The sequence below is a fragment of the Onychostoma macrolepis genome, chromosome 06, assembly GCF_012432095.1.
Source record: "Onychostoma macrolepis isolate SWU-2019 chromosome 06, ASM1243209v1, whole genome shotgun sequence".
NCBI classification, from domain to species: domain Eukaryota; kingdom Metazoa; phylum Chordata; class Actinopteri; order Cypriniformes; family Cyprinidae; genus Onychostoma; species Onychostoma macrolepis.
Window position 1 is genome coordinate 17443693 of NC_081160.1, and position 17718 is coordinate 17461410.

The 17718-nt window shown below is 36.3% G+C and overlaps 42 non-coding genes across 42 annotated transcripts; all 42 read right to left on the reverse strand.

The window, feature by feature from the left end:
- Positions 1-179: 179 nt before the first annotated feature.
- Positions 180-251, reverse strand: trnaa-ugc (transfer RNA alanine (anticodon UGC)). Its single transcript has one exon. It is a non-coding gene; the product is annotated as a tRNA-Ala (tRNA).
- A 116-nt stretch (positions 252-367) lies between these two features.
- On the reverse strand, positions 368-439 carry trnaa-ugc (transfer RNA alanine (anticodon UGC)). Its single transcript has one exon. It is a non-coding gene; the product is annotated as a tRNA-Ala (tRNA).
- A 188-nt stretch (positions 440-627) lies between these two features.
- On the reverse strand, positions 628-699 carry trnaa-ugc (transfer RNA alanine (anticodon UGC)). Its single transcript has one exon. It is a non-coding gene; the product is annotated as a tRNA-Ala (tRNA).
- Positions 700-1046: 347 nt separating this feature from the next.
- On the reverse strand, positions 1047-1118 carry trnaa-ugc (transfer RNA alanine (anticodon UGC)). The gene has a single exon. It is a non-coding gene; the product is annotated as a tRNA-Ala (tRNA).
- Positions 1119-1431: 313 nt separating this feature from the next.
- trnaa-ugc (transfer RNA alanine (anticodon UGC)) lies at positions 1432-1503 on the reverse strand. Its single transcript has one exon. It is a non-coding gene; the product is annotated as a tRNA-Ala (tRNA).
- A 116-nt stretch (positions 1504-1619) lies between these two features.
- On the reverse strand, positions 1620-1691 carry trnaa-ugc (transfer RNA alanine (anticodon UGC)). Its single transcript has one exon. It is a non-coding gene; the product is annotated as a tRNA-Ala (tRNA).
- Positions 1692-1878: 187 nt separating this feature from the next.
- trnaa-ugc (transfer RNA alanine (anticodon UGC)) lies at positions 1879-1950 on the reverse strand. Its single transcript has one exon. It is a non-coding gene; the product is annotated as a tRNA-Ala (tRNA).
- A 513-nt stretch (positions 1951-2463) lies between these two features.
- Positions 2464-2535, reverse strand: trnaa-ugc (transfer RNA alanine (anticodon UGC)). The gene has a single exon. It is a non-coding gene; the product is annotated as a tRNA-Ala (tRNA).
- Positions 2536-2881: 346 nt separating this feature from the next.
- On the reverse strand, positions 2882-2953 carry trnaa-ugc (transfer RNA alanine (anticodon UGC)). Its single transcript has one exon. It is a non-coding gene; the product is annotated as a tRNA-Ala (tRNA).
- Positions 2954-3074: 121 nt separating this feature from the next.
- Positions 3075-3144, reverse strand: trnaa-ugc (transfer RNA alanine (anticodon UGC)). The gene has a single exon. It is a non-coding gene; the product is annotated as a tRNA-Ala (tRNA).
- Positions 3145-3653: 509 nt separating this feature from the next.
- Positions 3654-3725, reverse strand: trnaa-ugc (transfer RNA alanine (anticodon UGC)). The gene has a single exon. It is a non-coding gene; the product is annotated as a tRNA-Ala (tRNA).
- Positions 3726-4196: 471 nt separating this feature from the next.
- On the reverse strand, positions 4197-4268 carry trnaa-ugc (transfer RNA alanine (anticodon UGC)). Its single transcript has one exon. It is a non-coding gene; the product is annotated as a tRNA-Ala (tRNA).
- A 125-nt stretch (positions 4269-4393) lies between these two features.
- trnaa-ugc (transfer RNA alanine (anticodon UGC)) lies at positions 4394-4465 on the reverse strand. Its single transcript has one exon. It is a non-coding gene; the product is annotated as a tRNA-Ala (tRNA).
- Positions 4466-4827: 362 nt separating this feature from the next.
- On the reverse strand, positions 4828-4899 carry trnaa-ugc (transfer RNA alanine (anticodon UGC)). The gene has a single exon. It is a non-coding gene; the product is annotated as a tRNA-Ala (tRNA).
- Positions 4900-5246: 347 nt separating this feature from the next.
- On the reverse strand, positions 5247-5318 carry trnaa-cgc (transfer RNA alanine (anticodon CGC)). Its single transcript has one exon. It is a non-coding gene; the product is annotated as a tRNA-Ala (tRNA).
- A 454-nt stretch (positions 5319-5772) lies between these two features.
- On the reverse strand, positions 5773-5844 carry trnaa-cgc (transfer RNA alanine (anticodon CGC)). Its single transcript has one exon. It is a non-coding gene; the product is annotated as a tRNA-Ala (tRNA).
- A 125-nt stretch (positions 5845-5969) lies between these two features.
- On the reverse strand, positions 5970-6041 carry trnaa-ugc (transfer RNA alanine (anticodon UGC)). Its single transcript has one exon. It is a non-coding gene; the product is annotated as a tRNA-Ala (tRNA).
- Positions 6042-6403: 362 nt separating this feature from the next.
- trnaa-ugc (transfer RNA alanine (anticodon UGC)) lies at positions 6404-6475 on the reverse strand. Its single transcript has one exon. It is a non-coding gene; the product is annotated as a tRNA-Ala (tRNA).
- Positions 6476-6821: 346 nt separating this feature from the next.
- Positions 6822-6893, reverse strand: trnaa-ugc (transfer RNA alanine (anticodon UGC)). Its single transcript has one exon. It is a non-coding gene; the product is annotated as a tRNA-Ala (tRNA).
- A 308-nt stretch (positions 6894-7201) lies between these two features.
- trnaa-cgc (transfer RNA alanine (anticodon CGC)) lies at positions 7202-7274 on the reverse strand. Its single transcript has one exon. It is a non-coding gene; the product is annotated as a tRNA-Ala (tRNA).
- A 124-nt stretch (positions 7275-7398) lies between these two features.
- Positions 7399-7470, reverse strand: trnaa-ugc (transfer RNA alanine (anticodon UGC)). The gene has a single exon. It is a non-coding gene; the product is annotated as a tRNA-Ala (tRNA).
- A 116-nt stretch (positions 7471-7586) lies between these two features.
- Positions 7587-7658, reverse strand: trnaa-ugc (transfer RNA alanine (anticodon UGC)). Its single transcript has one exon. It is a non-coding gene; the product is annotated as a tRNA-Ala (tRNA).
- Positions 7659-8024: 366 nt separating this feature from the next.
- On the reverse strand, positions 8025-8096 carry trnaa-ugc (transfer RNA alanine (anticodon UGC)). The gene has a single exon. It is a non-coding gene; the product is annotated as a tRNA-Ala (tRNA).
- A 164-nt stretch (positions 8097-8260) lies between these two features.
- Positions 8261-8332, reverse strand: trnaa-ugc (transfer RNA alanine (anticodon UGC)). The gene has a single exon. It is a non-coding gene; the product is annotated as a tRNA-Ala (tRNA).
- Positions 8333-8834: 502 nt separating this feature from the next.
- Positions 8835-8906, reverse strand: trnaa-ugc (transfer RNA alanine (anticodon UGC)). The gene has a single exon. It is a non-coding gene; the product is annotated as a tRNA-Ala (tRNA).
- Positions 8907-9315: 409 nt separating this feature from the next.
- Positions 9316-9387, reverse strand: trnaa-ugc (transfer RNA alanine (anticodon UGC)). The gene has a single exon. It is a non-coding gene; the product is annotated as a tRNA-Ala (tRNA).
- Positions 9388-9503: 116 nt separating this feature from the next.
- trnaa-ugc (transfer RNA alanine (anticodon UGC)) lies at positions 9504-9575 on the reverse strand. Its single transcript has one exon. It is a non-coding gene; the product is annotated as a tRNA-Ala (tRNA).
- A 125-nt stretch (positions 9576-9700) lies between these two features.
- trnaa-ugc (transfer RNA alanine (anticodon UGC)) lies at positions 9701-9772 on the reverse strand. Its single transcript has one exon. It is a non-coding gene; the product is annotated as a tRNA-Ala (tRNA).
- A 99-nt stretch (positions 9773-9871) lies between these two features.
- On the reverse strand, positions 9872-9943 carry trnaa-cgc (transfer RNA alanine (anticodon CGC)). The gene has a single exon. It is a non-coding gene; the product is annotated as a tRNA-Ala (tRNA).
- Positions 9944-10045: 102 nt separating this feature from the next.
- On the reverse strand, positions 10046-10117 carry trnaa-ugc (transfer RNA alanine (anticodon UGC)). The gene has a single exon. It is a non-coding gene; the product is annotated as a tRNA-Ala (tRNA).
- A 329-nt stretch (positions 10118-10446) lies between these two features.
- Positions 10447-10518, reverse strand: trnaa-ugc (transfer RNA alanine (anticodon UGC)). The gene has a single exon. It is a non-coding gene; the product is annotated as a tRNA-Ala (tRNA).
- Positions 10519-10643: 125 nt separating this feature from the next.
- On the reverse strand, positions 10644-10715 carry trnaa-ugc (transfer RNA alanine (anticodon UGC)). Its single transcript has one exon. It is a non-coding gene; the product is annotated as a tRNA-Ala (tRNA).
- Positions 10716-10911: 196 nt separating this feature from the next.
- Positions 10912-10983, reverse strand: trnaa-ugc (transfer RNA alanine (anticodon UGC)). The gene has a single exon. It is a non-coding gene; the product is annotated as a tRNA-Ala (tRNA).
- A 102-nt stretch (positions 10984-11085) lies between these two features.
- On the reverse strand, positions 11086-11157 carry trnaa-ugc (transfer RNA alanine (anticodon UGC)). Its single transcript has one exon. It is a non-coding gene; the product is annotated as a tRNA-Ala (tRNA).
- Positions 11158-11718: 561 nt separating this feature from the next.
- Positions 11719-11790, reverse strand: trnaa-ugc (transfer RNA alanine (anticodon UGC)). Its single transcript has one exon. It is a non-coding gene; the product is annotated as a tRNA-Ala (tRNA).
- A 125-nt stretch (positions 11791-11915) lies between these two features.
- Positions 11916-11987, reverse strand: trnaa-ugc (transfer RNA alanine (anticodon UGC)). The gene has a single exon. It is a non-coding gene; the product is annotated as a tRNA-Ala (tRNA).
- Positions 11988-12112: 125 nt separating this feature from the next.
- On the reverse strand, positions 12113-12184 carry trnaa-ugc (transfer RNA alanine (anticodon UGC)). Its single transcript has one exon. It is a non-coding gene; the product is annotated as a tRNA-Ala (tRNA).
- Positions 12185-13833: 1649 nt separating this feature from the next.
- trnaa-ugc (transfer RNA alanine (anticodon UGC)) lies at positions 13834-13905 on the reverse strand. The gene has a single exon. It is a non-coding gene; the product is annotated as a tRNA-Ala (tRNA).
- Positions 13906-15149: 1244 nt separating this feature from the next.
- trnaa-ugc (transfer RNA alanine (anticodon UGC)) lies at positions 15150-15221 on the reverse strand. The gene has a single exon. It is a non-coding gene; the product is annotated as a tRNA-Ala (tRNA).
- A 438-nt stretch (positions 15222-15659) lies between these two features.
- trnaa-ugc (transfer RNA alanine (anticodon UGC)) lies at positions 15660-15732 on the reverse strand. Its single transcript has one exon. It is a non-coding gene; the product is annotated as a tRNA-Ala (tRNA).
- Positions 15733-16011: 279 nt separating this feature from the next.
- Positions 16012-16084, reverse strand: trnaa-ugc (transfer RNA alanine (anticodon UGC)). Its single transcript has one exon. It is a non-coding gene; the product is annotated as a tRNA-Ala (tRNA).
- Positions 16085-16330: 246 nt separating this feature from the next.
- On the reverse strand, positions 16331-16402 carry trnaa-ugc (transfer RNA alanine (anticodon UGC)). The gene has a single exon. It is a non-coding gene; the product is annotated as a tRNA-Ala (tRNA).
- Between the last annotated feature and the right edge of the window lie 1316 nt (positions 16403-17718).

Below are 17718 nucleotides of genomic sequence, written 5' to 3' on the forward strand. Positions count from 1 at the left end.
ATTTGTTTCTTCAAATTTGCATGAAATGCATTAAATAAAGCTTGGAGATGCTGGGGATTGAACCCAGGGCCTCATACATTTAAATGCAATCCTTTCTGTTTCTGTAGATTTTTAAAGTCTTTTAATTCCATTAAGATGAAATCTACAGGAAAGAAATGAATTTTGGATGAAATAAAGCTTGGAGATGCTGGGGATTGAACCCAGGACCTCATACATGCAAAGCATGCGCTCTACCACTGAGCTACATCCCCATTTAAATGCTGTCTTCTCTGCTACTGTAGGTTTTTACAGTCTTTTAATTCCATTAACTTGAAATCTACAGGACAGAAATGAAATTTGGTTACTCAAATTTACATGAAATAAAGATTGGAGATGCTGGGGATTGAACCCAGGACCTCATACATGCAAAGCATGCGCTCTACCACTGAGCTACATCCCCATTTAAGCGCTGACCTTTCTGCTTCTGTATTTTTTTTAAGTCTTTTAATTTTAGGTTTTAAAGGTTTCTTTTAGGATTTACATCCCTATTTAAGAACAGCCTTTTCTGCAGTCTTTTAATTCCATTAACGTGAAATCTACAGGACAGAAATTGAAATTTGTTTCCTCAAATTTGCATGAAATAAAGCTTGGAGATGTTGGGGATTGTACCCAGGATCTCATACATGCAAAGCATGTGCTCTACCACTGAGCTACATCCCCTTTTAAGTGAAGAATTTTCTGCTTCTGTACGTTTTTAAAGTCTTTTAATTCCAGTAACGTGAAATCTACAAGATAGAAATTAAATTTGTTTCTTCAAATTTGCATGAAATGCATTAAATAAAGCTTGGAGATGCTGGGGATTGAACCCAGGGCCTCATACATTTAAATGCAATCCTTTCTGCTTCTGTAGGTTTTTAAAGTCTTTTAATTTTAGGTTTTAAAGGTTTCTTTTAGGTTTTACATCCCCGTTTAAGAACAGCCTTTTCTGCAGTCTTTTAATTCCATTAAGAGTAAATCTACAAGATAGAAATGAAATTTGGTTACTCAAATTTGCATGAAAAAAAGCTTGGAGATGCTGGGGATTGAACCCAGGACCTCATACATGCAAAGCATGCGCTCTACCACTGAGCTACATCCCCATTTAAAAGCTGTCTTTTCTGCTACTGTAGGTTTTTACAGTCTTTTAATTCCATTAACATGAAATATATAGAACAGAAATGAAATTTGTTTCCTCAAATTTGCATGAAATGCATGAAATAAAGCTTGGAGATTGAACACAAGACGTCATACATGCAGAGCATGCGCTCTACCACTGAGCTACATCCCCATTTAACTGCAGAATTTTCTGCTTCTGTAGATTTTTAAAGTCTTTTAATTCCATTAACTTGAAATCTACAGGACAGAAATTAAATTTGTTTCTTCAAATTTGCATGAAATGCATTAAATAAAGCTTGGAGATGCTGGGGATTGAACCCAGGACCTCATACATGCAAAGCATGCGCTCTACCACTGAGCTACATCCCCATTTAACTGCAGAATTTTCTGCTTCTGTAGATTTTTAAAGTCTTTTAATTCCATTAAGATGAAATCTACAGGACAGAAATGAAATTTGGTTACTCAAATTTGCATGAAATAAAGCTTGGAGATGCTGGGGATTGAACCCAGGACCTCATACATGCAAAGCATGCGCTCTACCACTGAGCTACATCCCCGTTTAAGCGCTGTCCTTTCTGCTTCTGTATTTTTTTAAAGTCTTTTAATTTTAGGTTTTAAAGGTTTCTTTTAGGTTTTACATCCCCATTTAAGAACAGCCTTTTCTGCAGTCTTTTAATTCCAGTAACGTGAAATCTACAGGACAGAAATGACATTTGTTCACTCAAGTTTGCATGAAATAAAGTTTGGAGATGCTGGGGATTGAACCCAGGACCTCATACATGCAAAGCATGCGCTCTACCACTGAGCTACATCCCCATTTAATGGCATAATTTTCTACTTCTTTAGATTTTTAAAGTCTTTTAATTCCATTAAGATTAAATCTAGAGGACAGAAATGAAATTTGGTTACTCAAATTTGCATGAAATGAAGCTTGGAGATGCTGGGGATTGAACCCAGGACCTCATACATTTAAATGCAATCCTTTCTGCTTCTGTAGGTTTTTAAAGTCTTTTAATTCCATTAAGATTAAATCTACAGGACAGAAATGAAATTTGGTTACTCAAATTTACATGAAATAAAGATTGGAGATGCTGGGGATTGAACCCAGGACCTCATACATGCTACCACTGAGCTACATCCCCGTTTAAGCGCTGTCCTTTCTGCTTCTGTATTTTTTTAAAGTCTTTTAATTTTAGGTTTTAAAGGTTTCTTTTAGGTTTTACATCCCCATTTAAGAACAGCCTTTTCTGCAGTCTTTTAATTCCAGTAACGTGAAATCTACAGGACAGAAATGACATTTGTTTACTCAAGTTTGCATGAAATAAAGCTTGGAGATGTTGGGGATTGTACCCAGGATCTCATACATGCAAAGCATGTGCTCTACCACTGAGCTACATCCCCTTTTAAGTGAAGAATTTTCTGCTTCTGTATTTTTTAAAGTCTTTTAATTCCAGTAACGTGAAATCTACAAGATAGAAATTAAATTTGTTTCTTCAAATTTGCATGAAATGCATTAAATAAAGCTTGGAGATGCTGGGGATTGAACCCAGGGCCTCATACATTTAAATGCAATCCTTTCTGCTTCTGTAGGTTTTTAAAGTCTTTTAATTTTAGGTTTTAAAGGTTTCTTTTAGGTTTTACATCCCTATTTAAGAACAGCCTTTTCTGCAGTCTTTTAATTCCAGTAACGTGAAATCTACAGGACAGAAATGACATTTGTTCACTCAAGTTTGCATGAAATAAAGTTTGGAGATGCTGGGGATTGAACCCAGGACCTCATACATGCAAAGCATGCGCTCTACCACTGAGCTACATCCCCATTTAATTGCATAATTTTCTACTTCTTTAGATTTTTAAAGTCTTTTAATTCCATTAAGATTAAATCTAGAGGACAGAAATGAAATTTGGTTACTCAAATTTGCATGAAATGAAATAAAGCTTGGAGATGCTGGGGATTGAACCCAGGACCTCATACATGCAAAGCATGCGCTACCACTGAGCTACATCCCCATTTAATGCATAATTTTCTACTTCTGTAGATTTTTAAAGTCTTTTAATTCCATTAAGATTAAATCTACAGGACAGAAATGACATTTGTTACTCAAATTTGCATGAAATGAAATAAAGCTTGGAGATTGAACCCAGGACCTCATACATTTAAATGCAATCCTTTCTGCTTCTGTAGATTTTTAAAGTCTTTTAATTCCATTAAGATTGAAATCTACAGGACAGAAATGAAATTTGTTTCTCAAATTTGCATGAAATAAAGCTTGGAGATTGAACCCAGGACCTCATACATGCAAAGCATGCTCTACCACTGAGCTACATCCCCGTTTAAGCGCTGTCCTTTCTGCTTCTGTATTTTTTTAAAGTCTTTTAATTTTAGGTTTTAAAGGTTTCTTTTAGGTTTTACATCCCCATTTAAGAACAGCCTTTTCTGCAGTCTTTTAATTCCAGTAACGTGAAATCTACAGGACAGAAATGACATTTGTTTACTCAAGTTTGCATGAAATAAAGCTTGGAGATGCTGGGGATTGAACCCAGGACCTCATACATGCAAAGCATGCGCTCTACCACTGAGCTACATCCCCATTTAAATGCTGTCTTTTCTGCTACTGTAGATTTTTAAAGTCTTCTAATTCCATTAACATTGAAATCTACAGGATAGAAATTAAATTTGTTTCTTCAAATTTGCATGAAATGCATTAAATAAAGCTTGGAGATGCTGGGGATTGAACCCAGGGCCTCATACATTTAAATGCAATCCTTTCTGCTTCTGTAGGTTTTTAAAGTCTTTTAATTTTAGGTTTTAAAGGTTTCTTTTAGGTTTTACATCCCTATTTAAGAACAGCCTTTTCTGCAGTCTTTTAATTCCAGTAACGTGAAATCTATAGGACGGAAAGGAAATTTGTATGAAATAAAGCTTGGAGATGCTGGGGATTGAACCCAGGACCTCATACATTTAAATGCAATCCTTTCTGCTTCTGTAGGTTTTTAAAGTCTTTTAATTCCATTAAGATGAAATCTACAGGAAAGAAATGAATTTTGGATGAAATAAAGCTTGGAGATGCTGGGGATTGAACCCAGGACCTCATACATGCAAAGCATGCGCTCTACCTCTGAGCTACATCCCCATTTAAATGCTGTCTTTTCTGCTACTGTAGGTTTTTACAGTCTTTTAATTCCATTAACTTGAAATCTACAGGATAGAAATTAAATTTGTTTCTTCAAATTTGCATGAAATGCATTAAATAAAGCTTGGAGATGCTGGGGATTGAACCCAGGACCTCATACATGCAAAGCATGCGCTCTACCTCTGAGCTACATCCCCATTTAATTGCATAATTTTCTACTTCTGTAGATTTTTAAAGTCTTTTAATTCCATTAAGATTAAATCTACAGGACAGAAATGAAATTTGGTTACTCAAATTTACATGAAATAAAGATTGGAGATGCTGGGGATTGAACCCAGGACCTCATACATGCTACCACTGAGCTACATCCCCATTTAAGCGCTGACCTTTCTGCTTCTGTATTTTTTTAAAGTCTTTTAATTTTAGGTTTTAAAGGTTTCTTTTAGGTTTTACATCCCCATTTAAGAACAGCCTTTTCTGCAGTCTTTTAATTCCAGTAACGTGAAATCTACAGGACAGAAATTAAATTTGTTTCTTCAAATTTGCATGAAATAAAGCTTGGAGATGCTGGGGATTGAACCCAGGACCTCATACATGCAAAGCATGCGCTCTACCACTGAGCTACATCCCCATTTAACTGCAGAATTTTCTTCTTCTGTAGATTTTTAAAGTCTTTTAATTCCAGTAACGTGAAATCTACAAGATAGAAATTAAATTTGTTTCTTCAAATTTGCATGAAATGCATTAAATAAAGCTTGGAGATGCTGGGGATTGAACCCAGGGCCTCATACATTTAAATGCAATCCTTTCTGCTTCTGTAGGTTTTTAAAGTCTTTTAATTTTAGGTTTTAAAGGTTTCTTTTAGGTTTTACATCCCTGTTTAAGAACAGCCTTTTCTGCAGTCTTTTAATTCCATTAAGAGTAAATCTACAAGATAGAAATGAAATTTGGTTACTCAAATTTGCATGAAAAAAAGCTTGGAGATGCTGGGGATTGAACCCAGGACCTCATACATGCGAAGCATGCGCTCTACCACTGAGCTACATCCCCATTTAAAAGCTGTCTTTTCTGCTACTGTAGGTTTTTACAGTTTTTAATTCCATTAACATGAAATATATAGAACAGAAATGAAATTTGTTTCCTCAAATTTGCATGAAATGCATGAAATAAAGCTTGGAGATTGAACACAAGACGTCATACATGCAGAGCATGCGCTCTACCACTGAGCTACATCCCCATTTAATGGCATAATTTTCTACTTCTTTAGATTTTTAAAGTCTTTTAATTCCATTAAGATTAAATCTAGAGGACAGAAATGAAATTTGGTTACTCAAATTTGCATGAAATGAAGCTTGGAGATGCTGGGGATTGAACCCAGGACCTCATACATTTAAATGCAATCCTTTCTGCTTCTGTAGGTTTTTAAAGTCTTTTAATTCCATTAAGATGAAATCTACAGGACAGAAATGAAATTTGGTTACTCAAATTTGCATGAAATAAAGCTTGGAGATGCTGGGGATTGAACCCAGGACCTCATACATGCGAAGCATGCGCTCTACCACTGAGCTACATCCCCATTTAAATGCTGTCTTTTCTGCTACTGTAGGTTTTTACAGTCTTTTAATTCCATTAACTTGAAATCTACAGGATAGAAATTAAATTTGTTTCTTCAAATTTGCATGAAATGCATTAAATAAAGCTTGGAGATGCTGGGGATTGAACCCAGGACCTCATACATGCAAAGCATGCGCTCTACCTCTGAGCTACATCCCCATTTAATTGCATAATTTTCTACTTCTGTAGATTTTTAAAGTCTTTTAATTCCATTAAGATTAAATCTACAGGACAGAAATGAAATTTGGTTACTCAAATTTACATGAAATAAAGATTGGAGATGCTGGGGATTGAACCCAGGACCTCATACATGCTACCACTGAGCTACATCCCCATTTAAGCGCTGACCTTTCTGCTTCTGTATTTTTTTAAAGTCTTTTAATTTTAGGTTTTAAAGGTTTCTTTTAGGTTTTACATCCCCATTTAAGAACAGCCTTTTCTGCAGTCTTTTAATTCCAGTAACGTGAAATCTACAGGACAGAAATTAAATTTGTTTCTTCAAATTTGCATGAAATAAAGATTGGAGACGCTGGGAATTGAACCCAGGACCTCATACATGCAAAGCATATGCTCTACCACTGAGCTACATCCCCTTTTAAGTGAAGAATTTTCTGCTTCTGTACGTTTTTAAAGTCTTTTAATTCCAGTAACGTGAAATCTACAGGATAGAAATTAAATTTGTTTCTTCAAATTTGCATGAAATGCATTAAATAAAGCTTGAGATGCTGGGGATTGAACCCAGGGCCTCATACATTTAAATGCAATCCTTTCTGCTTCTGTAGGTTTTTAAAGTCTTTTAATTTTAGGTTTTAAAGGTTTCTTTTAGGTTTTACATCCCTGTTTAAGAACAGCCTTTTCTGCAGTCTTTTAATTCCATTAAGAGTAAATCTACAAGATAGAAATGAAATTTGGTTACTCAAATTTGCATGAAAAAAAGCTTGGAGATGCTGGGGATTGAACCCAGGACCTCATACATGCAAAGCATGCGCTCTACCACTGAGCTACATCCCCATTTAAAAGCTGTCTTTTCTGCTACTGTAGGTTTTTACAGTCTTTTAATTCCATTAACTTGAAATCTACAGGATAGAAATTAAATTTGTTTCTTCAAATTTGCATGAAATGCATGAAATAAAGCTTGGAGATTGAACACAAGACGTCATACATGCAGAGCATGCGCTCTACCACTGAGCTACATCCCCATTTAATGGCATAATTTTCTACTTCTTTAGATTTTTAAAGTCTTTTAATTCCATTAAGATTAAATCTAGAGGACAGAAATGAAATTTGGTTACTCAAATTTGCATGAAATGAAATAAAGCTTGAGATGCTGGGGATTGAACCCAGGACCTCATACATGCGAAGCATGCGCTCTACCACTGAGCTACATCCCCATTTAAATGCTGTCTTTTCTGCTACTGTAGGTTTTTACAGTCTTTTAATTCCATTAACTTGAAATCTACAGGATAGAAATTAAATTTGTTTCTTCAAATTTGCATGAAATGCATTAAATAAAGCTTGGAGATGCTGGGGATTGAACCCAGGACCTCATATATGCAAAGCATGCGCTCTACCTCTGAGCTACATCCCCATTTAATAGCATAATTTTCTACTTCTGTAGATTTTTAAAGTCTTTTAATTCCATTAAGATTAAATCTACAGGACAGAAATGAAATATGGTTACTCAAATTTACATGAAATAAAGATTGGAGATGCTGGGAATTGAACCCAGGACCTCATACATGCAAAGCATGCGCTCTACCACTGAGCTACATCCCCATTTAAGTGCTGACCTTTCTGCTTTTGTATTTTTTTAAAGTCTTTTAATTTTTGGTTTTAAAGGTTTCTTTTAGGATTTACATCCCCATTTAAGAACAGCCTTTTCTGCAGTCTTTTAATTCCAGTAACGTGAAATCTACAGGACAGAAATGACATTTGTTTACTCAAGTTTGCATGAAATAAAGCTTGGAGATTGAACCCAGGACCTCATACATGCGAAGCATGCGATCTACCACTGAGCTACATCCCCATTTAATGGCATAATTTTCTACTTCTTTAGATTTTTAAAGTCTTTTAATTCCAGTAACGTGAAATCTACAGGACAGAAATTACATTTGTTTACTCAAGTTTGCATGAAATAAAGCTTGGAGATGCTGGGGATTGAACTCAGGACCTCATACATGCAAAGCATGTGCTCTACCACTGAGCTACATCCTCTTTTAAGTGTTGTCCTTTCTGCTTCTGTATTTTTTTAAAGTCTTTTAATTTTAGGTTTTAAAGGTTTCTTATCCCCATTTAAGAACAGCCTTTTAATTCCAGTAACGTGAAATCTACAGGACAGAAATGACATTTGTTCTCTCAAGTTTGCATGAAATAAAGCTTGGAGATGCTGGGGATTGAACCCAGTACCTCATACATGCAAAGCATGCGCTCTACCACTGAGCTACATCCCCATTTAAATGCTGTCTTTTCTGCTTCTGTATTTTTTTAAAGTCTTTTAATTTTAGGTTTTAAAGGTTTCTTTTAGGTTTTACATCCCCATTTAAGAACAGCCTTTTAATTCCATTAACGTGAAATCTACAGGATAGAAATTAAATTTGTTTTCTCAAATTTACAAGAAATGCATTAAACAAAGCTTGGAGATGCTAGGGATTGAACCCAGGACCTCATACATAAAAAACTTGCGCTGTAACACTGAGCTACACCCCCATTTAAGAGCAGCCTTTTCTGTAGTCTTTTAATTCCAGTAACGTGAAACCTATAGGACGGAAAGGAAATTTGTATGAAACAAAGCTTGGAGATGCTGGGGATTGAAACCAGGACCTCATACATTTAAATGCAATCCTTTCTGCTTCTGTAGGTTTTTACAGTCTTTTAATTCCATTAACATGAAATATATAGAACAGAAATGAAATTTGTTTTCTCAAATTACTCAAATTTACATGAAATAAAGATTGGAGATGCTGGGGATTGAACCCAAAATCTCATACATGCAAAGCATGCGCTCTACCACTGAGCTACATCCCCATTTAAGTGCTGACCTATCTGCTTCTGTATTTTTTTAAAGTCTTTTAATTTTAGGTTTTAAAGGTTTCTTTTAGGATTTACATCCCCATTTAAGAACAGCCTTTTCTGCAGTCTTTTAATTCCAGTAACGTGAAATCTACAGGACAGAAATGACATTTGTTTACTCAAGTTTGCATGAAATAAAGCTTGGAGATGCTGGGGATTGAACCCAGGGCCTCATACATTTAAATGCAATCCTTTCTGCTTCTGTAGGTTTTTAAAGTCTTTTAATTTTAGGTTTTAAAGGTTTCTTTTAGGTTTTACATCCCCTTTTAAGAACAGCCTTTTCTGCAGTCTTTTAATTCCATTAAGAGTAAATCTACAAGATAGAAATGAAATTTGGTTACTCAAATTTGCATGAAATGAAGCTTGGAGATGCTGGGGATTGAACCCAGGACCTCATACATGCAAAGCATGCGCTCTACCACTGAGCTACATCCCCATTTAAGTACTGTCTTTTCTGCTTCTGTAGATTTTTAAAGTATTTTAATTCCATTAAGATTAAATCTACAGGACAGAAATGAAATTTGATTAGTCAAATTTGCATGAAATGAAGCTTGGAGATGCTGCGGATTGAACCCAGGAACTCATACATGCAAAGCATGCGCTCTACCACTGAGCTACATCCCCGTTTAAGTGCTGTCTTTTCTGCTACTGTAGGTTTTTACAGTCTTTTAATTCCATTAACATGAAATATATAGAACAGAAATTAAATTTGTTTTCTCAAATTTACAAGAAATGCATTAAACAAAGCTTGGAGATGCTAGGGATTGAACCCAGGACCTCATACATGCAAAACATGCGCTCTACCACTGAGCTACATCCCCATTTAAGAACAGCCTTTTCTGCAGTCTTTTAATTCCAGTAACGTGAAATCTACAGGACGGAAAGGAAATTTGTTACTCAAATTTGCATGAAAAAAAGCTTGGAGATGCTGGGGATTGAACCCAGGACCTCATACATGCGAAACATGCGCTCTACCACTGAGCTGCATCCCCGCTTCACTGCAGAATTTTCTGCTTCTGTAGATTTTTAAAGTCTTTAAATTCCATTAAGATGAAATCTACAGGAAAGAAATGAATTTTGGATGAAATAAAGCTTGGAGATGCTGGGGATTGAACCCAGGACCTCATACATGCAAAGCATGCGCTCTACCACTGAGCTACATCCCCGTTTAAGTGCTGTCTTTTCTGCTTCTGTATTTTTTTAAAGTCTTTTAATTTTTAAAGGTTTCTTTTAGGTTTTACATGCCCATTTAAGAACAGCCTTTTCTGCAGTCTTTTAATTCCAGTAACGTGAAATCTACAGGATAGAAATGAAATTTGTTACTCAAGTTTGCATGAAATAAAGCTTGAGATGCTGGGGATTGAACCCAGGGCCTCATATATTTAAATGCAATCCTTTCTGCTTCTGTATTTTTTAAAGTCTTTTAATTCCATTAAGATTAAATCTAGAGGACAGAAATGAAATTTGGTTACTCAAATTTGCATGAAATGAAGATTGGAGATGCTGGGGATTGAACCCAGGACCTCATACATGCAAAGCATGCGCTCTACCACTGAGCTACATCCCCATTTAAGTGCTGTCTTTTCTGCTACTGTAGGTTTTTACAGTCGTTTAATTCCATTAACTTGAAATCTACAGGATAGAAATTAAATTTGTTTCTTCAAATTTGCATGAAATGCATTAAATAAAGCTTGGAAATGCTGGGGATTGAACCCAGGACCTCATACATGCAAAGCATGCGCGCTACCACTGAGCTACATCCCCATTTAATTGCAGAATTTTCTGCTTCTGTAGATTTTTAAAGTCTTTTAATTTTAGGTTTTAAAGGTTTCTTTTAGGTTTTACATCCCCATTTAAGAACAGCCTTTTCTGCAGTCTTTTAATTCCAGTAACATTAAATATATAGAACAGAAATGAAATTTATTTTCTCAAATTTGCAAGAAATGCATTAAATAAAGCTTGGAGATGCTAGGGATTGAACCCAGGACCTCATACATGCAAAGCATGCGCTCTACCACTGAGCTACATCCCCGTTTAAGCGCTGTCCTTTCTGCTTCTGTAGATTTTTAAAGTCTTTTAATTCCAGTAACGTGAAATGTACAGGACGGAAAGGAAATTTGTATGAAACAAAGCTTGGAGATGCTGGGGATTGAAACCAGGACCTCATACATGCAAAGCATGCACTCTACCACTGAGCTACATCCCCTTTTAAGTGAAGAATTTTCTGCTTCTGTACGTTTTTAAAGTCTTTTAATTCCATTAACATTGAAATCTACAGGACAGAAATTGAATTTGTTTCTTCAAATTTCCATGAAATGAAGCTTGGAGATGCTGGGGATTGAACCCAGGGCCTCATATATTTAAATGCAATCCTTTCTGCTTCTGTAGGTTTTTAAAGTCTTTTAATTTTAGGTTTTAAAGGTTTCTTTTAGGTTTTACATCCCCATTTAAGAACAGCCTTTTCTGCAGTCTTTTAATTCCAGTAACGTGAAATCTACAGGACAGAAATGACATTTGTTTACTCAAGTTTGCATGAAATAAAGCTTGGAGATGTTGGGGATTGAACCCAGGGCCTCATATATTTAAATGCAATCCTTTCTGCTTCTGTATTTTTTAAAAGTCTTTTAATTTTAGGTTTTAAAGGTTTCTTTTAGGTTTTACATCCCCATTTAAGAACAGCCTTTTCTGCAGTCTTTTAATTCCAGTAACGTGAAATCTACAGGACAGAAATGACATTTGTTTACTCAAGTTTGCATGAAATAAAGCTTGGAGATGCTGGGGATTGAACCCAGGACCTCATACATGCAAAGCATGCGCTCTACCACTGAGCTAAATCCCCTTTAAAGTGAAGAATTTTCTGCTTCTGTAGGTTTTTAAAGTCTTTTAATTCCATTACCATTGAAATCTACAGGACAGAAATTAAATTTGTTTCTTCAAATTGCATGAAATGCATTAAATAAAGCTTGGAGATGCTGGGGATTGAACCCAGGACCTCATACATGCAAAGCATGCGCTCTACCACTGAGCTACATCCCCATTTAAGTGCTGTCTTTTCTGCTACTGTAGGTTTTTACAGTCTTTTAATTCCATTAACATGAAATATATAGAACAGAAATTAAATTTGTTTCCTCAAATTTGCATGAAATGCATTAAATAAAGCTTGGAGATGCTGGGGATTGAACCCAGGACCTCATACATGCAAAGCATGCGCTCTACCACTGAGCTACATCCCCGTTTAAGCGCTGTCCTTTTCTGTAGATTTTTAAAGTCTTTTAATTCCAGTAACGTCAAATCTACAGGACGGAAAGGAAATTTGTATGAAACAAAGCTTGGAGATGCTGGGGATTGAACCCAGGACCTCATACATTTTAATGCAATCCTTTTTGCTTCTGTATGTTTTTAAAGTCTTTTAATTTTAGGTTTTACATGCCCATTTAAGAACAGCCTTTTCTGCAGTCTTTTAATTCCAGTAATGTGAAATCTACAAGACAGAAATGACATTTGTTTACTCAAGTTTGCATGAAATAAAGCTTGGAGATGCTGGGGATTGAACCTAGGACCTCATACATGCAAAGCATGCGCTCTACCACTGAGGTTCATCCCCATTTAATTGCATAATTTTCTGCTTCTGTAGATTTTTAAAGTCTTTTAATTCCATTAAGATTAAATCTACAGGACAGAAATGAAATTTGTTTACTCAAGTTTGCATGAAATGCATTAAATAAAGCTTGGAGATGCTGGGAATTGCTGGGCATGCGCTCTACCACTGAGCTACATCCCTGTTTAACTGCTGCCTTTTCTGCTTCTGTAGATTTTTAAAGTCTTTTAATTCAATTAACATGAAATCTATAGGACAGAAATGAAATTTGTTTTCTCAAATTTGCATGAAATGCATTACATAAAGCTTGGCGATGCTGGGGATTGAATACAGGCCCTCATACATACAAAGCTTGCACTGTAACACTGAGCTAAATCCCATTTAATTGTAGAATTTTCTGCTTCTGTAGATTTTTAAAGTCTTTTAATTCCATTAAGATGAAATCTACAGGACAGAAATGAAATTTGTTTACATGAAACAAAGCTTGGAGATGCTGGGGAGTGAACCCAGAACCTAATACATGCAAAGCAAGCGCGCTACCACTGAGCTACATCCCCATTTAAGTGCTGTCTTTTCTGCTTCTGTATTTTTTAAAGTCTTTTAATTCCATTAACATTGAAATCTACAGGACAGAAATTAAATTTGTTTCTCAAATTTGCATGAAATGCATGAAATAAAGATTGGAGATTGAACCCAGGGCCTCATACATTTAAATGCAATCCTTTCTGCTTCTGTAGATTTTTAAAGTCTTTTAATTCCATTAACGTGAAATCTACAGGACAGAAATGACATTTGTTACTCAAATTTGCATGAAATAAAGATTGGAGATTGAACCCAGGGCCTCATACATTTAAATGCAATCCTTTCTGCTTCTGTAGATTTTTAAAGTCTTTTAATTTTAGGTTTTAAAGGTTTCTTTTAGGTTTTACATCCCCATTTAACTGCAGAATTTTCTGCTTCTGTATTTTTTAAAGTCTTTTAATTTTAGGTTTTAAAGGTTTCTTTTAGGTTTTACATCCCCATTTAACTGCAGAATTTTCTGCTTCTGTAGGTTTTACAGTCTTTTAATTCCATTAACTTAAATCTACAGGACAGAAATGACATTTGTTACTCAAATTTGCATGAAATGCATGAAATAAAGATTGGAGATTGAACCCAGGACCTCATACATTTAAATGCAATCCTTTCTGCTTCTGTATTTTTTAAAGTCTTTTAATTCCATTAACGTGAAATCTACAGGACAGAAATGACATTTGTTCACTCAAATTTGCATGAAATAAAGCTTGGAGATGCTGGGGATTGAACCCAGGACCTCATACATGCAAAGCATGCGCTCTACCACTGAGCTACATCCCCATTTAAGTGCTGTCTTTTCTGCTTCTGTATTTTTTAAAGTCTTTTAATTCCATTAACATTGAAATCTACAGGACAGAAATTAAATTTGTTTCTCAAATTTGCATGAAATGCATGAAATAAAGATTGGAGATTGAACCCAGGACCTCATACATTTAAATGCAATCCTTTCTGCTTCTGTAGATTTTTAAAGTCTTTTAATTCCAGTAACGTGAAATCTACAGGACAGAAATGACATTTGTTACTCAAGTTTGCATGAAATAAAGATTGGAGATTGAACCCAGGGCCTCATATATTTAAATGCAATCCTTTCTGCTTCTGTAGATTTTTAAAGTCTTTTAATTTTAGGTTTTAAAGGTTTCTTTTAGGTTTTACATCCCCATTTAACTGCAGAATTTTCTGCTTCTGTATTTTTTAAAGTCTTTTAATTTTAGGTTTTAAAGGTTTCTTTTAGGTTTTACATCCCCATTTAACTGCAGAATTTTCTGCTTCTGTAGGTTTTACAGTCTTTTAATTCCATTAACTTAAATCTACAGGACAGAAATGACATTTGTTACTCAAATTTGCATGAAATGCATGAAATAAAGATTGGAGATTGAACCCAGGACCTCATACATTTAAATGCAATCCTTTCTGCTTCTGTATTTTTTAAAGTCTTTTAATTCCATTAACGTGAAATCTACAGGACAGAAATGACATTTGTTCACTCAAGTTTGCATGAAATAAAGCTTGGAGATGCTGATTGAACCCAGGACCTCATACATGCAAAGCATGCTCTACCACTGAGCTACATCCCCATTTAAGAACAGCCTTTTCTGCAGTCTTTTAATTCCATTAAGATTGAAATCTACAGGACAGAAATGACATTTGTTCACTCAAGTTTGCATGAAATAAAGCTTGAGATGCTGGGGATTGAACCCAGGACCTCATACATGCAAAGCATGCTCTACCACTGAGCTACATCCCCATTTAAGAACAGCCTTTTAATTCCAGTAACGTGAAATCTACAGGACAGAAATGACATTTGTTTACTCAAGTTTGCATGAAATGCATGAAATAAAGCTTGGAGATGCTGATTGAACCCAGGACCTCATACATGCAAAGCATGCTCTACCACTGAGCTACATCCCCATTTAATTGCATAATTTTCTACTTCTGTAGATTTTTAAAGTCTTTTAATTCCATTAAGATGAAATCTACAGGACAGAAATGACATTTGTTTACTCAAGTTTGCATGAAATAAAGTTTGGAGATGCTGGGGATTGAACCCAGGACCTCATACATGCAGAGCATGCGCTCTACCACTGAGCTACATCCCCATTTAAGAACAGCCTTTTAATTCCAGTAACGTGAAATCTACAGGACAGAAATGACATTTGTTTACTCAAGTTTGCATGAAATAAAGTTTGGAGATGCTGGGGATTGAACCCAGGACCTCATACATGCAAGCATGCGCTCTACCTCTGAGCTACATCCCCATTTAAGAACAGCCTTTTCTGCAGTCTTTTAATTCCATTAACTTAAATCTACAGGACAGAAATGACATTTGTTACTCAAGTTTGCATGAAATAAAGCTTGGAGATGCTGATTGAACCCAGGACCTCATACATGCAAGCATGCGCTCTACCTCTGAGCTACATCCCCATTTAACTGCAGAATTTTCTGCTTCTGTAGGTTTTAAAGTCTTTTAATTCCATTAACTTGAAATCTACAGGACAGAAATGAAATTTGTTTCTCAAATTTGCATGAAATAAAGCTTGAGATGCTGGGGATTGAACCCAGGACCTCATACATGCAGAGCATGCGCTCTACCACTGAGCTACATCCCCATTTAAGAACAGCCTTTTAATTCCAGTAACGTGAAATCTACAGGACAGAAATGACATTTGTTACTCAAGTTTGCATGAAATAAAGTTTGGAGATGCTGGGGATTGAACCCAGGACCTCATACATGCAAGCATGCGCTCTACCTCTGAGCTACATCCCCATTTAATGCTGTCTTTTCTGCTTCTGTAGGTTTTACAGTCTTTTAATTCCATTAACATTGAAATCTACAGGACAGAAATGACATTTGTTACTCAAATTTGCATGAAATGCATTAAATAAAGCTTGAGATGCTGGGGATTGAACCCAGGACCTCATACATGCAGAGCATGCGCTCTACCTCTGAGCTACATCCCCATTTAAGAACAGCCTTTTCTGCAGTCTTTTAATTCCATTAACTTAAATCTACAGGACAGAAATGACATTTGTTACTCAAGTTTGCATGAAATGCATGAAATAAAGATTGGAGATTGAACCCAGGGCCTCATATATTTAAATGCAATCCTTTCTGCTTCTGTAGGTTTTACAGTCTTTTAATTCCATTAACTTGAAATCTACAGGACAGAAATGACATTTGTTACTCAAGTTTGCATGAAATAAAGCTTGGAGATGCTGGGGATTGAACCCAGGACCTCATACATGCAGAGCATGCGCTCTACCACTGAGCTACATCCCCATTTAAGAACAGCCTTTTCTGCAGTCTTTTAATTCCAGTAACGTGAAATCTACAGGACAGAAATGACATTTGTTCACTCAAGTTTGCATGAAATAAAGATTGGAGATTGAACCCAGGACCTCATACATGCAAAGCATGCTCTACCACTGAGCTACATCCCCATTTAAGAACAGCCTTTTCTGCAGTCTTTTAATTCCATTAACATTGAAATCTACAGGACAGAAATGAAATTTGTTACTCAAATTTGCATGAAATGCATGAAATAAAGCTTGGAGATGCTGATTGAACCCAGGACCTCATACATGCAAAGCATGCTCTACCACTGAGCTACATCCCCATTTAATGCATAATTTTCTGCACAAACTGTCAGAAACCGTCTCAGGGAAGCTCATCTGCATGCTCGTCATCCTCATCGGGGTCTCGACCTGACTGCAGTTTGTCGTTGTAACCGACTTGAGTGGGCAAATGCTCACATTCGATGGCGTCTGGCACTTTGGAGAGGTGTTCTCTTCACGGATGAATCCCGGTTTTCACTGTACAGGGCAGATGGCAGACAGCGTGTATGGCGTCGTGTGGGTGAGCGGTTTGCTGATGTCAACATTGTGTATCGAGTGGCCCATGGTGGCGGTGGGGTTATGGTATGGGCAGGCGTATGTTATGGACAACGAACACAGGTGCATTTTATTGATGGCATTTTGAATGCACAGAGATACCGTGACGAGAACCTGAGGCCCATTGTTGTGCCATTCATCCACGACCATCACCTCATGTTGCAGCATGATAATGCACGGCCCCATGTTGCAAGGATCTGTATACAATTCCTGGAAGCTGAAAACATCCAAGATCTTGCATGGCCAGCATACTCACCGGACATGTCACCCATTGAGCATGCTTGGGATGCTCTTGATTGGTGTATACGACAGCGTGTTCCAGTTCCTGCCAATGTCCAGCAACTTCGCACAGCCATTGAAGAGGAGTGGACCAACATTCCACAGGCCACAATCAACAACCTGATCAACTCTATGCGAAGGAGATGTATTGCACTGCGTGAAGCAAATAATAATAATAATCATCATTTTTATTTATATAGTGCCTTTCTAGCACTCTAGCACTCAAATGGTGATCACACCAGATACTGACTGGTTTTTGGACTCCCCCTGGACCCCCCCAATACAGTAAAATTGCACATTTTAGAGTGGCCTTTTATTGTGGCCATCCTAAGATTTGTGAACAATATTTGAGAGAAATTTGTTTTCTATTTGTTTCTCTGTTCAAAAATCGAATCACAAAATAAGGTCTTTATTTTTGGACCTTGT